General features: G+C 43.7%; 1 protein-coding gene and 1 long non-coding RNA gene across 2 annotated transcripts in view; one reads left to right on the top strand and one right to left on the bottom strand.

Moving 5' to 3' along the window:
- The window catches only part of RAB7A (RAB7A, member RAS oncogene family), an 88,992-nt gene that overhangs the window by 15,413 nt on the left and 58,469 nt on the right, over positions 1-15,110 (top strand). The gene's annotated exons all lie outside the window — the stretch shown is intronic.
- On the bottom strand, positions 14,166-14,824 carry LOC117083338. Its single transcript, XR_004437054.1, has 2 exons — positions 14,711-14,824; positions 14,166-14,404 (listed from the first exon to the last, which is right to left on the bottom strand). It is a non-coding gene; the product is annotated as an uncharacterized LOC117083338 (long non-coding RNA).

The raw sequence follows: 15,110 nt of genomic DNA, 5'->3' as shown, positions 1-15,110 counted from the left end.
AGCCCAGGAGGTTGAGTCTACAGGAAGCCATGATAATTCCACTGTACTCCAGCCTAGGTGGCAGAGGGAGACATCTCAAAAAAAATTGTTTATTCAATAGATTAAACTTTTGAAAAAATATTAACTACATTTTTTATATATACTTAATTATTATTATTTTTTTTACTTTCTGCTTTTGTACATTTATTGTCTTTTGTGAATTAGCTTTTGTTCTCTGAAGCCCGTGTGAGGTTCTTGTACCTCACCTCTCTCCCAGTTTATAAACTTTATATGGCAAGAATTTTGATTCTTTTCATGTTGCAAACATTGTTCCTGGCTTGTATCTCTTGGTCTTGTTTGGCTGATGGCATGTTTTTGTAACATAGAAACTTTTCTGTAGTCACAGCTGTCAATTTGTTTTCTGTGTTTCATATTATGCTTAGGCCTTTCCCACCCCCAGGACAATAAAAACAATGTTTTCTTCTAGTAATTCTAGTACTTAGCCAGGTATTATATGTCAGGATCTTTTCCCAAATGCATAGTTTTTCCAGTATTTTATTGTATTATTATCTTTTCCTCATTGACTAGACATTTTTTTATCACACAGTATATTTCCCATCTCCATGTCTTTTTTTCTTTTTCTTTTTTTTTTAAATTTTAGATAGATTCATTTACGAAATAGAGACAGTGTCTCACTATGTTGCCTAGACTGGTCTCGAACTCCTGCACTCAAGCAGTCTTCCCACCTTCACTTCCCAAAGTGCTCAGATTACAGGCGTGAGCCACCATGCCAGGCTGTGTCTGTTTTTTTTTTTTAACTCTTCTGTTTCATTCTTTGTCTGTGGGACAGTACTAGTGTCTTATTTGCGTCTGTTTTGTTTTATATATATATATATACATACACACACACACACACACACAGATACGTACATGCATACATATACTTATACACACACACAAAACAAATTTTTTTTTTTTTTTCCTTGGAGAGAGGGCATTGCTCTGTCACCCAGGCTGGAGTACAGTAGTGCGATCACGACTCATCGACTCATTGCAGCCTTGACCTCCCAGGCTCAGGCAGTCCTCCCACCTCAGCCTCCTAAGTAGCTGGGACCACAGGTGTGTACCACCATGCCCGGTAGAGATGGGGTCTTGCTGTGTTGTCCAAGCTGGCCTCAAACTCCTGGGCTTAAGTGATCCTTCCACCTTTGGCCTCCCAAAGTATTGGGATTACAGGCATGAGTCACTGTGCCTGACCTGTTTCATAATTTATTGTGATAAGCTAGGCAGTTCCCCATGTTTCCTAGAACTCGGCTGAAGTTGGACTCAAATACATGTTTACTTCTGATTAAATCGGTGCTCTTTCTATTCTTTGTCCCTTAGTCATCTTATGTCTAGCAGACTCGTTCATCAAGAAATTTAGAGGGAGCCTGGGCGCGGTGGCTCATGCCTGTAATCCTAGCACTTTGGGAGGCCAAGGCAGGTGGATCACCTGAGTTAGAGACCAGCCTGGCCAACATGGCGAAACCCTGTCTCTATTGAAAATACAAAAATTAGCCCGGCGTGGTGGCTAATGTCTATAGTCCCAGCTACTCAGAAGGCTTAGGTAGGAGAATCACTTGAACCCAGGAAGGGTAGGTTGCAGTGAGCTGAGATAGTGCCATTGCACTCGAGCCTGGGCAACAGAGCGACTCTGTCTCAAAAAAAAAAGAAAAAAAGAAATTTAGAGGGTGCCTTTCCTGAGGTGCCTCAGCAGAGTGAAGAAGCTAAATTTTCTGCCTCCCAGTGTATCTGGGGAAAATACCCTGTAAATGAATGTTTACTCAGGAGGTTTTTGAGTACTTACCATGTCCCAGGCCCTGTGCAAGACAGTATCTATACAAATGGTAAAATATCTGGTTCCCGGCCCGCAGGGAGCCCTGGGTTTGGTAGGGCATTGGTCATTGGTACATATCTTTTAATCCTTGTATACTTACTGGCTTATGTAATGGATTAAAAGAAGGCCTTGGAAAGCAAGTATTAGACTTTTTATTTGTTTTTGGAGACAGTCTCACTCCTTCACCCAGGCTGCAGTGCAGCGGCGCGATCTCAGCTCAGTGCAGCCTGTACTTCCCAGGTTCAAGCGATTCTCATGCCTCAGCCCTGTTCCCACCTCTTCTAATTTTTGTATTTTTAGTAGAGATGGGTTTTCGCCATGTTGGCCAGGCTGGTCTTGAACTCATGACCTCAAGTGATCTGCCTGCCTTGGCCTCCCAAAGTACTGGGATTACAGGCGTGAGTCACCATACCGGGCCACAAGTGTTAGATCTTTAATTAGGTTCATGAAGCCTCTAAGCATTTCGTGTTTTGCCTTTGCTGTTTTTTTTTTTTCTTTTTTTTCAGTATTTGAACATACAGTCACTTCATAATCTATGATTTAGATGGATTTTTACTGTTAACTGTTGTCTAACTTTGGCAAATTGGATTTATTCCTGGTGGAAGGTTATTCCCAGTTCCATAGGAATGTCCCAGATTTACATACATTAAAAATGTTTCTTTTGCCACAAAAGTTTCTTTTCTGCCTTATTAATTTTAACATTTAAAGAGGGAGTTAATTAATTTTCACGATTTAGAGTGGACCATTGGGCCAGTCTTTATTTTCAGGGATTTGGCAGAAATGTTAGCGGTCTGAATTGAACAAAACAGTTACCCGTTAAGACAGGAAGAAAGTACACTGGGTCAACTAAGTCTTCCTTTTTTCCTCCTGTTGTTTTCTAAAGGCATAGCTAATCATTTCTGCATGTTGTTATATGAAATCCTGTTTACACGCAACTGTTCACCTGTTCCTGCCAAATGGCTGTCTTTTGTGGTTTGCAGTTCTGTAAATCTATAAAGTCATCCTAAGTTGTGGAGCACACGTGATCTTCTGGGGACAGGGAAGGAGGGCTGTCTCTGAGGAGGGTGGAACCCTATGGGCAATTTTCTGTTAGCCAGGTGTGGAAGTGAGGCAGTATTGGAAAGATTCTCCTTGTGAGTGTGAGAGGGAGGGGGCATGTGTTGGCTGACCCTGCAGTGCACCCTCATCCCTGTATAGATGGTGTGTACAATTAGTTAAAAACTTCACCTGTTCAGAGGAGAAGTCAAACAGTGTATATCAAAATCTGAGAAGTTAGTTTTTCTCCTTTCTCCTGCTGTGGTAGGAACCACCAAGCTCTCCTCATAGTGATACAGGGTGAGTGGAAAGGTCGTCAGTATGCAGGTACTCAGAAGATGCATTGTGCCAGATGCTATGGTAAAGAGATGCCAGAGGAGAAAGACAGTTCCTGCGCTGGAGGAATTTTTCTGGTTGGCTACCTGACACGAAGAATCACCTGCCAAAGAGGAGGATATAGTATGAAATAATAAGATTTGATAGTAGGCTTCAGGACAGTTTTTCACTTTTTTGTTAATAAGCAATGGTATCTGTAATAAATCCAGTTGTACAAAAGGAATTTTGGAAAACAAGTGCTACCTCAATCCCGACCTACTTAGAGACAGTATTGAACCCTACAGAATTCCTGTTTTTTGACCTACAAAATGAGTTTTTATTTTTGTTTTTTCTCTTTTTAAAATATTTAAATGCAGCTGTACTTGGAAAAAAATGAGCTTTATATGATAATGCATGTAAATGTGAGTATAACTTGTTCAGTACCCTACTTTAAAAACTACGTAAGCGCAGTTTAGAATGTTCAGCCAGGTGCAGTGGCTCATGCTTGTAATGCCAGCACTTTGGGAGGCCAACGCCAGAGTATCACTTGAACCCAGGAATTCAAGACGAGCCTGGGCAACATGGGGAGACCCTGTCTCTACAAAATAAATAAATAAATAAATAATTTGAGCATGGTGGCACATGCCTGTAGTTCCAGTTACTTGGGAGGCTGAGGTGGCAGGATTGCTTGAGCCTGGAAGGTTGAGGCTGCAGTGAGCCGTGATTGTGCCACTGCACTCCAGCCTGAGTGACAGAGCGAGACTTGTCTCAGAAAAAAAAAAAAGAATGTTTATTAATACTACGTGTATGTCTGCCTTACTTCGAATATGTGTTCTGAATTGACGTAGGGGCAGAATTTTCTTTCTCACTTGGGTTTTCTCAAGTGAGAGGGATACATATAGGGAAAAGAAGGAGAATGGACCTGTGACTTTCGTTGATGTGGCAGTACCTGGGAGGTGGGCACTCTGAGTAAGCAGACATTCTTGGGCAATGATTTGAGATGATGGTAGGCCTTGAAAATGTGGGGAAAGAATTGGGACCGAATATAATAAGCAAGCAAGCATGGTATGCAATACTGATTTCAAGTGAGCATTGTGGTCTTCAAGTATGTTACTTTTCAAGAGCCCAGGTAGGAAGTACTGTGATGTGGCAAAAAGCAGAAAGTTTTGTGGTACTTATTTTCACATTAACAACATCTTTGGCATGAAAAGCTATCCATATTTACATATTTGGAAGGGAATGACAAGAAAATGATATCTGAGGGGGATTATTCTGGTAGAAAGTATTTACATTTGTTGTAAAGCACAAGTATGTGTACAAGCCTGGTATAAGATAATAGCCATGGCTGTAAAATCGAGGAAGCCTATTTGACAGAAGTTTTTTTTCTTCTTTTTTTTGAGACAGAGTCTTGCTCTGTCACCCAGGCTGGAGTGCAGTGGCATGATCTCAGCTCACTGCAAACACTGCCTCCTGTGTTCAAGCTATTCTCCTGTCTCAGCCTCCCAAGTGGCTGGGATTACAGGCACGCACCACCACTCCCAACTAATTTTTATATTTTTAGTAGAGATGGGATTTTGCCATATTGGCCAGGCTGGTCTTGAACTCCTGACCTTAGGTGATCTGCCTGCCTCGGCCTCCCAAAGTGCTGGAATTATGTGAGCCCCGGTGCCCAGCCCTAGTTGACAGACTTTGCACAGATGAGGGATGAGGGGTGGGCATGAACATGCATAGCAGAGTTAGTGATGGAGAAGTGGAGAAGCAGGGCTGATGCTCTTGAAAAACAGAAGTAACCTTAGCTCTCTGGGCACTTCGATAGATATCTGGGCACTTTGGGCATAGTGTGGTACGCAGGTTTGTATCAGTTTCTGGTAATACACAATAGAAGTTCTCAACTTGCTCTTTTGTTGCTCATCAAAGATTATATCATATGCATGGCTATTGAATACTGAATGGTCAGTTGCTGAAGTAGTTTTGGCTATTTTTGGCTATGTTTAGTAGGAATTGCTGGTTGATTTTTGAAACATCAGTTTCCCAAGCTTATTTTAAGTTCTGGCTTACCCTACTGATACAAGTTAACTGCCTCAAAAAAGGCATGTTTTAGGAAGAGAAGGTTAGAGAGTATTTCCATAGTGAGACCTAAGAATTTTCCCTCTGTGGACCATTCTTTGTGTTCTTTCTTATATATGCTTCCAAAAAGGTGCTTCCAATAAGACAATGAAAGCTAAATACTTCAGCAAAACATATTCAAGTTCTAATGTGTGCTGGGCACAGTTAGAAGTATTCACTCCAGGGCCAGGCGCGATGGCTCAAGCCTGTAATCCCAGCACTTTGGGAGGCCGAGACGGGCGGATCATGAGGTCAGGAGATCGAGACCATCCTGGCTAACACGGTGAAACCCCATCTCTACTAAAAACTACAAAAAACTAGCTGGGCGAGGTGGTGGCGCCTGTAGTCCCAGCTACCCGGGAGGCTGAGGCAGGAGAATGGCGTGAACCCGGGAGGTGGAGCTTGCAGTGAGCTGAGATCCAGCCACAGCATTCCAGCCTGGGTGACAGAGTGAGACTCCGTCTCAAAAAAAATAAAAATAAAAAGTATTCACTCCAGCTGTAGCTTCAGAGCACTGGGCAGTTGTTTCCAGAATAAAGACACTGGATGCAAATTTTATGTCATGCGCTTAATCACTTCTTTTTTTTTTTTTTTTTTTTTTTAAAAGACTGAGTCTCTCGCTCTGTCGCCCAGGCCGAGTGCAGTGGAATGATGTCGGCTCACTGTAACCTCTGCCTCTCAGGTTCAAGCGATTCTCCTGCCTCAGCCTCCCGAGTAGCTGGGACTAGAGGCACGTGCCACCACGCCCACCTAATTGTTTTTGTATTTTTAATAGAGACAGGGTTTCACTGTGTTAGCCAGGATGGTCTCGATCTCCTGACCTTGTGATCCACCCGCCTCCACATCCCAAAGTGCTGGGATTATAGGTGTGAGCTACCACACCTGGCCTATTAATCACTTCTTTTTTTTTTTGGAGCTCTGTCCCCTAGGCTGGAGTGCAGTGGCAGTGGCGTGATCTCGCTTCACTGCAAGCTCTGCCTCCCGAGTTCTCGCCATTCTCCTGCCTCAGCCTCCCAAGTAGCTGGCACTACAGTCACCTGCCACCATGCCTGGCTAATTTTTTATATTTTTAGTAGAGACGGGGTTTCACCGTGTTAGCCAGGCTGGTCTCGATCTCCTGACCTCGTGATCCTCCTTCCTCAGCCTCCCAAACTGCTGAGATTACGGGCGTGAGCCACCACGCCCGGCCCCTCTTAATCACTTCTTAATGCTACATTTCACTGCTGGCATTTTGAACACTGCTTAAACCCAGGATCCACTAGTTTGATGTTTTGAGTCTGCTTTTACATTAGATTATCTTTATTTTCTTCTGCCACATATCAGATCCTTTCCTGTGGTAGTCTTCTTTGGTCATAAGCTATTTAAGGAAGGAGTCCTTAAATCACTGTCCTTTTTTATTTTTATTTATTTTTTTGTTTTTGGAGACACGGTCTGGCTCTGTTGCCCAGGCTGGAGTGCAGTGGCACGAACTTGGCTCACTGCAACCTCTGCCTCCCAGGCTTAAGCCATCCTCCCACCTCAGCCTCCCTAGTACCTGGGACTACAGGCACGCGCCATCATGCCCGGCTGACTTTTGTAGAGATGGGGTTTCATCATGTTGCCCAGCCTGGTCTCAAACTCGTGAGCTCAAGTCAGCCGCTTGCCTTGGCCTCCCAAAGTGCTGGGATTATAGGCTTGAGCCACTGCAACCTGCTCATCACTATACTTTACTGCAACTAGAAAACAGATAATACCTGTATGTACAATAGAATATGCACATGCCTGGCATTCTCTGTAGAGGGAATTAGCAGTGACTTAGGGATTGAAAGCATTTGATTGAGGTCTAAAAATTGGACTGGGCCACTGATAATTAAATTAAAACTACAGACTGGGGGTGATGTCAAGCAGTATGGCAGAGTAGGAAGCTCGAAGGCCTTAGTCCTTCCCACCAAGTCAACCATGAGCTGGAAAGAGTGGTTGGAATCAAGTGTTTTGGAACTCAGCAACTTGATTAGACACTTATAAGGACCCAGGGGAGTGATGTGTGAAGGAGAGGCTGCAGGTTTTTCGTAAGTGATGTGCTCACAGATGGACAGTTCTAGCTCTCAACAAGCAATAATCAGCAATCCCTGAAGAGTGGAAGAAGCAGATTTCCAGAGTACCACAATGTAATACTCAGATTGTTTATTTCTCAACAGAAAATTATAAAACATAACAAGAAAACAAAGTGTGGCCCATTCACAGGAAAAAAAAAAATTGGTAGACACCATCCCTGAGGAAGCCTAGACATTGGAATTGCTAGCCAAAGACATTAAAGCAACTGTCAGCAATATGCTCAGTGGACTAAAGGAACCATGGACAAAGAACTAAAGGAGAGCAGAAATACAGTCTCTGAACAAAATCAAGAAAGAGGCTGGGTGCAGTGGCTCATGCCTGTAATGCCAGCACTTTGGGAGGCCAAGATGGGAGGATTGCTTGAGCCTAGACATTCAAGAAAAGATCAGCCTATTCAACATGACAAAATTCTTTCTCTTTTTTTTTTTTTTCTCTGAGACCGAGTCTCACTCTGTCTCCCAGGCTGGAGAGTAGTGGCATGATTTCAGCTTACTGCAACCTCCGCCTCCTGGGTTCAAGTGATTCTCCTCCTCAGCCTCCCAAGTACCTGGGATTATAGGTGCCCACCACCACACCCAGTTAACTTATTTATTTTTAGTAGAGACGGGGTTTCACCATGTTGGCCAGGCTGGTATTGAATTCCTGACCTCAGATGATCCACCTGCCTTGGCCTCCCAAAGTTCTGGGATTACAGGTGTGAGCCTCCGCGCCTGGCCAAATTCTTTCTCTTAAAAAAAAAAAAATGATCGGGCCTGATGGCACATGCCTGTAGTCCAGCTACTAGGGAGGCTACAGTGAGAGGATCACTTGAACCCTGGTTTGGAGGCTGCCTTGAGTTATGGTCACATCACTGCACTCCAACCTGGGTGACAGAGTGAGACCCTGTCTCAAAAATACAGAAATTATAAAAAGGAACTATACAGAAATTCTGGAGCATATAAGTACAATAATTGAGATGAAAACTTTATTAGAAGGGTTCAACAATAGATTTGAGCAGACAGAAGGGCCCATACCTAGGTCAGGTCTCTTAGAAGAACTGATCCATCTGGGAGACATTTGAAATTTATTCTCTTAGTTATTTTGAAATATGATACAATATTATTTGAAATATGATGCATTATTATTGACTACATTTCACTGTAATAAAAAGAAAACATCACAGTGGAAAGGCCACACTCCTTCATTATCCAGTTGGGAACCTCAGCAGCGCAGCCAAGTGATCTGCTAAGCTGCTTTGGGGACCACACCCATGCCACTTCTATAACTCCCAACAAAGCCTGGTTCACAAGATTTCCTTATCCTATTGTGGACCTTTTGGCCCAATTAACATAGGCCCACAGGATTTAAAGTTGCTGTTAGTTCTTGTGAAAAGCCAACCAGGTAATGTCAGTGTGAGGTTATATGCAATGTGTGTGTTTCTGCCCTGCATTTGACTCAGAGCCACTTGTAATAATTTTTTTGCTGTTGGGGTTACCTTGATACTTCTCTGAAGTCACTTTTTCATTAAATTTTTCTGGTTAACTCCAAGTACTACATTCCTACCTGTTGCCTAAACTAGTGTATGCACTACCCTAATTCTGTGCAGGGAGGGTGCCAAACAGCAAAATATGTGTGACCCATCTTTCTGGAGTTTCAGTTGTACTGTAAAATTTGGAAGAAATGGTAGTTTATTAAGAACCATCTTTTTTTTTTTTTTGAAGCAGAGTTTTGCTCTGTTGCCCTGGCTGGAATGCAGTGACATGATCTCAGCTCACTGCAACCTCTGCCTCCCTGGTTCAAGCAATTCTCCCACCTCAGCCTCCCAAGTAGCTGGGATTACAGGTGTGTACACCGCCATGCCTACCTACTTTTTGTATTTTTATTAGAAATGGGGTTTCGCCATGTTGGCCAGGCTGGTCTTGAACTCCTGACCTCAAGTGATCCACCTGCCTTAGCCTCCCAAAGTGCTGGGATTACCAGCATGAGCCACCAGGCCCGGGTGAGAACCATCTCATTAAGAAAAGACACAGAAGAGCAGGGAAGGGGAGAAGTGTTCCAGGAAACACAGTCCAGGCTCTGACATTGTCCCAGGTGGGATGGAGAGGCTCACCGCTTACTTTGAATAGGATACTTTTGAAGACCACAGAGTTGCCAGTTGTCCTCTTGACTTAAATCCCATGCAGAGACTTTCAGTTTGCACACATCCATCTTCTGCTGGTTGAGTCCTCTGAGCTGGGTGTGCTGGTCACACAGCAGTGTGGGTTTCTTGACCAGCACCCCCTGGCATCTATTTAAGTCCATGCCTGGCTGACCTGCCATGCTGTATTGTCAGGATCCATGGAGCTCGGGATCTTGTTGCTTTCTGTTCTAAATGCAAGAAGACATTTGAAATAGACTCAGATATTCTGAAATGTCCAAACGTATATTATTGACTGTAGTCACCCTGCTGTGTAGTAGATCTCCAAAGTTATTCCTCCTATCTGAAACATTGTACCCTTTGATAAACAACCCTCCATTATTTCTCTCTCCCACCACCCCAGCCTCTGTTTACCATCAATCTGCTAATTCTGTGGGTTCAACTGTTTATTTTTAGCTTTTAAATTTTTATTTAAGTTTTAGAGACAGGGTGTTGCTCTGTTACCCAGGCTAGAGTGCAGTGGCTCAATCATAGCTCACTGAAGCCTTGGACTCCTGGGTTCAAGTGATCCTTCTGCCTCAGCCTCCCAGTGAGCTGGGACAATAGTCCTACACTGACACACCTGGTTACTTTTATTTTTTGTAGAGATGTGGTCTCACTGTATTGACCAGGTTGGGGTTCAACTTTTTAAGATTCAACACATTAGTGATATCATGTAGTAATTGTTTTTCTGAGGTGATAGATACATGTTAGTTAGCTTGACTTAATCATTCCATATTGTATACATGTATCTAAAACATCACATGGTACCCATAAATGTATACAATTATGATTTGGTAATTAAAAATCGTATTAACTGAAACATAATAGGCTGGGTGTGGTGGTTCATATGCCTGTAATCCCAGCACTTTCGGAGGCCGAAGGGCAAAGATCACTTGAGGCCAGGAGTTTAATCAGCCTGAGCAACATAGCAGTAGTCTATCTCTACAAAAAAATAGGCTTGTTGGTGTATGCCTATAGCCCTAGCTACTTGTGAGGATCAGGCCAGAGGATCGCTTGAGCCCAGAAGTTTGAGATTACAGTGAGCTATGATCCTGCCACTGTACTCCAGCCTGGGTGACAGAACAAGACCCTGTCTCTTAAAAAATAATAATAGGCCGGGCGTGGTGGCTCACGCCTGTAATCCCAGCACTTTGGGAGACCGAGGTGGGCAGATCACCTGAGGTTGGGAGTTCAAGACCAGCCTGACCAACATGGAGAAACCCCATCTCTACTAAAAATGCAACATTAGCTGGGCATGGTGGCGCATGCCTGTAATCCCAGCTACTTGGGAGGCTGAGGCAGGAAAATTGCTTGAACTCGGGAGGCGGAGGTTGCAGTGAGCTGAGATCACGCCATTGCACTCCAGCCTGGGCCAGAAGAGCAAAACTCCATGAAATAATGAAATGAAATGAAGAAATGAAATAAAGAAATGAAATGAAATGATGAAATGAAAATGAAAAAAAAAGGATTTTTTTTTTTTTTTGAGACAACTCTTGCTCTGTCTCTCATGGGTATGTCTTTATCAGTAGCATGAAAACGGACTAATACAGTAAATGGGTGCCAGTAGAGTGGGGTGCTGCAGAAAAGATAAGCGAAAATGTGGAAGCCACTTTGGAACTGGGTAACAGGCAGAGATTGGAAGAGTTTGAAAGGTTCAGAAGAAGACAGGAAAATGTGGGAAAGTTTGGAACTTCCTAGAGACTTGTTGAATGGCTTTGACCAAAAGCCTGATAGCGATATGGACAATAAGGCCCAGGCTTAAAAAAAAAAAAAAGGCCCAGGCTGAGGTGGTCTCAGATGGAGATGAGGAAGTTGTTGGAAACTAGATCAAAGGTGACTCTTGTTATGTTTTAGCAAAAAGACTGGTGGCATTTTGCCCCTGACCTAGAAATTTGTAGAACTTTTAACTTGAGAGAGATGATATAGGGTATCTGGCAGAAGAAATTTCTTTTTCTTTTTTTGAGACAAGAGTCTCGCTCTTGTTGCCTAGGCTGGAGTGCAATGACGTGATCTCAGCTCACTGTAACCTCTGCCTCCCAGGTTCAAGTGATTCTTCTGCTTCAGCCTCCTGAATAGCTGGGATTACAGGTGCCCGCCACCACGCCCAGCTAATTTTTTATTTTTAGTAGAGACGGTGTTTCACCATGTTGGCCAGGCTGGTCTCGAACTCTAACTTCAGGTGATTCACCTGCCTCAGCCTCCCAAAGTGCCGGGGTTACAGGTGTGAGCCACCGCACCTGGCCAGCCGAAGAAATTTCTAAGCAGCAAAGCATTCAAGAGGTGATTTGGGTACTGTTAAAGGCATTCAGTTTTATAAGGGAAGCAGAACATAAATGATAGGAAAATTTGCAGCCTCACAATGAAATAGAAAAGAAAAACTTATTTTCTGAGGAGAAATTCAAGCCCTTGCAGAAATTACGAGTAGCTGAATGTTAACCCCCAAGACAATGGGAAAGATGTCTCCAGGGCATGTCAGAGGTGTTCATGGCAGCCCTTCCCATCATAGGGCTGGAGGCCTAGGAGAAGATGGTTTCATGGGCCGGACCTAGGGTCCCTGTGCTTTGTGTAGCCTGGGGACTTAGTGCCCTGCGTCTCAGCTGCTCCAGCCATGGCTGAAAGGAGCCAATGTAGAGCTCAGGCTGTGGCTTCAGAGGGTGCAAGCCCCAGCCCTGGCAGCTTCCACGTGGTGTTGAGCCTGCAAGTGCACAGAAGTCAATAATTGAGGTTTGGGAACCTCTGCCTAGATTTCAGAGGATGCGTGGAAATGCCTGGATGTCCAGGCAGAAGTTTACTGAAGGGGCGGAGCTCTCATGGAGAACCTCTGCTAGGGCAGTGTGGAAGGGAAATGTGGGGACAGAGCCCCCACACAGAGCTCTCCACAGGGAGACCGCCTAGTGGAGCTGTGAGAAGAGGGCCACCATCCTTCAGACCCCAGAATAGTAGATGCACCAACAGCTTGCACCATCCACCTGGAAAAGCTGCAGACATTCAACACTAGCCTGTGAAAGCAGCCAAGAGGGAGGCTGTACCCTGCAAAGCCACAGGGGTGGAGCTGCCGAAGACCATGGGAACCCACCTCTTGCTTCAATGTGACGTGGATATGAGACGTGGATTCAAAGGAGATCGTTTCGGAGATTTAAGATTTAAATGCCGTGCTGGATTTTGGACTTGCATGGGGCCTGTAGCCTCTTCATTTTGACCAGTGTCTACCATTCAGAACAGCTGTATTTACCCAATGCCTTTACCTCCATTGTAGCTGGGAAGTAACTAACTTGCTTTTAGTTTTACAGGCTTGTCTCAGATGAGACACTGGACTGTGGACCTTTGTGTTAATGCTGAAACAAGTTAAGACTTTGGGGGACTGTTGGGAAGGCAAGATTGGTTTTGAAATATGAGGACATTAGATTTGGGAGTGGCCAGGGGCAGAATTATATGGTTTGACTATGTCCCCATCCAGATCTCATCTTGAATTCCCATGGGTTTGGGAGGGACCCAGTGGGAGGTAATTGAATCATGGGTGCAGGTCTTTTCCATGCTGTTCTCGAGATAGGGAATAAGTCTTACGAGATCTGATGGTTACAAAAAGGGGAGTTTCCCTGCACAAGCATTCCTCTCTTTGCCTGCCACCATACGTAAGATGTGACTTGCTCCTCCTTGCCCTCTGCCATGATTGTGAGGCTTCCCCAGCCATGTGGAATTGTAAATCCAGTTAAACCTCTTTCTTTTGTAAATTGCTCAGTCTTGGGTATATCTTTATCATCAGTATGAAAACAGACTAATACAGTGACCTCCAAGCTACACTAACTACAAATCCTAACTAAGAATGCTAACCAAGGCCGGGCGCGGTGGCTCAAGCCTGTAATCCCAGCACTTTGGGAGTCCGAGACGGGCGGATCACAAGGTCAGGAGATCGAGACCATCCTGGCTAACACGGTGAAACCCCGTCTCTACTAAAAAATACAAAAAACTAGCTGGGCGAGGTGGCGGGCGCCTGTAGTCCCAGCTACTCCGGAGGCTGAGGCCGGAGAATGGCATAAAGCCAGGGGACGGAGCTTGCAGTGAGCTGAGATCTGGCCACTGCACTCCAGCCCAGGCGAAAGAGCTAGACTCCATCTCAAAAAAAAAAAAAAAAAAAAAGAATGCTAACCAATAGTACTGGTGCTACAAACTTTGCTAACTAACTAATGAGCATATTACTAACAACACTAACTGTATACTGACTTCACTAACAGTGCTAACCAACAATACTAATAATACTAACCAACAGCATTAACTAAATAAAAAATGAAAAAATGCGAAAAACAACAAAGGAAATGGAAGAAAAATGGGAAGAAGATACAAGAATTTAAAAAGTAGAACAAAAAAGTAAAGGAGGATGAGAAAATAAAAAGAAAAAAGAATAAGAAAAAGGAAATTTAAAAATGACAAGAAAAATGAGGACAAAGACAAAGTAGAAAAAAAAGATAAATAAAATAGAAAAAAACACACACATGAGGAAACAATATAATTGTGATCTCTGTTTGTCAGGTCACCAAAAATCAGCTTACTGGGCTGTGCAGACCAAAAACCTAGATCCTGCCAAGTGCTTATTTAGGTGATTGTAATTCCAGAACAATGGCTCCTTATAATGTCCAGAGCAAGAAATGAGCCAGTCATACGTAGCTGGGGATAATCCATAGTGATTTTCTCACTTTTGGTCTGAAGAACCTTTTCCTCTTTTAAAAAAAAAAAAAAAAGTGCTTATTCTTTAGATGGGTTATAGAAGTTGATATTTATTTTTTTGGAAACCTGAAGTATGCTACAGCAGCCTTTTTTATTTCCAGGTTCAAAATCTCTAATACCTGTTGGCTTTTTTTTTTTTTGAGGCGGAGTCTCGCTCTGTCGCCTGGACTGGAGTGCAGTGGCCGGATCTCAGCTCACTGCAAGCTCCGCCTTCCGGGTTTACGCCATTCTCCTGCCTCAGCCTCCCGAGGAGCTGGGACTACAGGCACCCGCCACCTCGCCCGGCTAGTTTTTGTATTTTTTTTAGTAGAGACAGGGTTTCACCGTGTTAGCCAGGATGGTCTCGATCTCCTGACTTCGTGATCCGCCCGTCTCGGCCTCCCAAAGTGCTGGGATTACAGGCTTGAGCCACCGCGCCCGGCCACCTTTTGGCTTTTAAACATGTCATAATGTGTACACTCAAAATATTCAATACCTTTTTCTGAATTAAACTCTGATGTTTGGTCTCAAAATGTTGCTACAAATTAACTGACATCATGATACCCTAAGGAAATGTTCTGTTGCATAAGATACAATTGGGTACATGATTGACATCTGTAGAAAGGAGAGGAGGATATCTGTTATCATAATTTCCCCAGAAGATCATATCGGATTTCTCATCAAAACCTTCAAGAACACAAGTTAGTGGGTGGATGTATTCAGTTATTGATGGAAGAAAACTGTCAATTATGAGTTCTATATCCAGCAAAACTGAAATACTGTCATATCCAGCAACATGGATGAAACTGGAGGCCATTATGTTAAGTGCAATTAGCCAAGCACAGA

Source organism: Trachypithecus francoisi, unplaced genomic scaffold, assembly GCF_009764315.1.
Source record: "Trachypithecus francoisi isolate TF-2019V2 unplaced genomic scaffold, Tfra_2.0 Lachesis_group0, whole genome shotgun sequence".
NCBI classification, from domain to species: Eukaryota; Metazoa; Chordata; class Mammalia; order Primates; family Cercopithecidae; genus Trachypithecus; species Trachypithecus francoisi.
The sequence above is the reverse complement of the archived record's forward strand: the minus strand, read 5'-3'. Positions and strand labels throughout refer to the sequence as shown.